General features: G+C 49.0%; 2 non-coding genes and 1 pseudogene across 2 annotated transcripts; 1 reads left to right on the top strand and 2 right to left on the bottom strand.

Annotated features, from left to right (window-relative positions):
- Nucleotides 1-509: 509 nt before the first annotated feature.
- Nucleotides 510-628, top strand: LOC136278736 (5S ribosomal RNA). The gene has a single exon (XR_010716506.1). It is a non-coding gene; the product is annotated as a 5S ribosomal RNA (ribosomal RNA).
- A 991-nt stretch (nt 629-1,619) lies between these two features.
- LOC136278779 (U1 spliceosomal RNA) lies at nt 1,620-1,783 on the bottom strand. The gene has a single exon (XR_010716548.1). It is a non-coding gene; the product is annotated as a U1 spliceosomal RNA (small nuclear RNA).
- A 232-nt stretch (nt 1,784-2,015) lies between these two features.
- On the bottom strand, nt 2,016-2,142 carry LOC136278733 (U2 spliceosomal RNA; annotated as a pseudogene).

The following is a 2,142-nucleotide window of genomic DNA, read 5'->3' as shown; positions in this document are numbered from 1 at the left end:
GATGCCGAAGCATGCCCTGGGTGAGGGGGGTGGTCGAGGGATCCTTCCCACGGTTTATGGTGGATAGTAGCAGGTCGCCCCCACAAGCCCTTGCGAGTCCCGCAGACGGTCCCAGAGGCTGACCCGTTTGGTATCTCCTCACTGTAAGATTTTAAAGCCAGATACACGCACCTACGGAGCTAAAACATTGTATAATAGGTTTTTAGGACACGTTATGTCTCTTGGGACCCCTCCCTCCCCTCCCTAGGGAATAGTGCTTCAAATCGATGCTCCTCAATGTGTTAACTGGGTTGAGGAAAATACATTAGGGTTAGGTAACGACTTCGGGGTTAGGGTAACCATTTCTTAGGGTTAGGGTAACAATTTCTTAGGGTTAGAGTATCGATTTCTTAGGGTTAGAGTAACGAAACTAGGGCTTTAGAATTTCAAATTCGCCTACACTCAGGGATGTGGCCGCTTTACAGCCTGAACCTGGCCGATAACAAGCAGAATTTCGACCCCATTTCCTCGTCTACGACCATACCACAGGGAAAGCACCGGTTCTCGTCCGATCACCGAAGTTAAGCCCTGTCGGGCGGGGTTAGTACTTGGATGGGTGACCGCCTGGGAATACCCCGTGTTGTAGGCTTCAATTTTTTGTCTTGCGAACATCTCTAAACGTTTTAATCCCAATAATAGCTCTCCATACACCACAATTTCACATAGAGAGCCGTAGGTGAGTGAGGAACAAATCAAAGCAAAAAACGAGGGGGGGAAAACACCTTTTTGTCAAAAATCGGCCAGCTAATGGCGAAAACTCTAGTGCGATCGACTTTTCTTACAGAGCGCGCGCGAGCGAGTGAGCACGCGCGAGATGAACAGTTTATGATGTCAAATTCTACTTCTGTGATATCAAATCATTCCAAATAACGAACGAAAAAATGAATAGGAAAAAAAACGCACACTTCTGAGACGCCAGTTTAAGCCATCGTGACGTGGCAAAACACTCGCACACTTCCAAGAGGAGGCAGCGCGAAAAAACGGCACTGAAAGTCGACAATGGTTGGATTCAGACTGCAAACGAATCGGGGAAAAAGGTTCGATACTTGTACTACTCTGCTAGTTTTGTTTCCTTCCCTCGTTCATTCGTTCACTCGCTTGCTCGCACAAAGGATACACTAACGATAGCAATAGCATTTCTAAAAAGCGGCTCCAGTGACAATAAAACCGCTCAAAAGGTTAAAAGTGTACTCACGGTCCAAGTCGAATGCCCTTCTATGCTCGCTCGCTCGGTCGATCGGCCGTTTGGTTTCCTTTCATTTCCTTTCCCTTCGCGCGCATAGCACAGCACGGCACGGCACGCACAACCTGCAAATACAAACGAACAGGACTTTACACACAATAGAGCAAGGACCAGGCCTTGAACAAAAACAGCCAGCAAAGTTACGCACCGCCCCGAAACTCACCTTGTTTCCTTCCTCCAGTCTCTCCAATGCACTTCTACCCCTCCAAACGTGCCAACACCTTGGCCAGTTGTGCGTCCTTTGCTTTCTTTGCAAGTCTACCGGTCCACTGCAAAAGCAAAAATACCCTCGATAGTCAGTAAGAGGGCCATATAGACATAGTTTGGATGACTTTTGCGGGGACGAGCGCGAACGCAGGTCAACACTACCAGAAATTATACGCTCGAGTTACCCACATTTGGGGTAATCGCAAGGGTCAACCCAGTCGAAGTGCAATGAAAGGGCCTCGCCTTGAGAGGACTGCCTCCTTGATCACAGTACCTCCCGCGTCAGGTAAGTATGCTTTTTCAGCGTCTGCCCTCGGTGAAAAAATCCACTTACCCCTAGGTCCTTGTGGTAGTGCTTTGCGCACTTCAGAAAACGTAGGCCAGCGGCCGTTCCTGCCAGTGTCTGTTGTCTGAATTATCATCCCTCTTTCACCTCTTCCCCCTCTAAGGGCGGGCGGGGCTCCTGTAAACATAAAAGAATGCTATACCGTTGACTTTGTTTTGGATTGAATGTGTCTTCCCCAGAGGGAAGTGGGCCGCACTCGGAGGTAGTGCTATAACCGAGGCAACCCGTGGCTGGGACGAGGCAAGCCTCTTTTCCACAGCCCAGTTCCAAAAATCAGTTTAATATATGAGCTGCTCAATGAGCAGCG

The sequence above is a fragment of the Pocillopora verrucosa genome, unplaced genomic scaffold, assembly GCF_036669915.1.
Source record: "Pocillopora verrucosa isolate sample1 unplaced genomic scaffold, ASM3666991v2 scaffold_48, whole genome shotgun sequence".
NCBI classification, from domain to species: Eukaryota; Metazoa; Cnidaria; class Anthozoa; order Scleractinia; family Pocilloporidae; genus Pocillopora; species Pocillopora verrucosa.
Note: the sequence above shows the minus strand (reverse complement) of the source record. Positions and strands in the feature narration are given on the sequence as shown.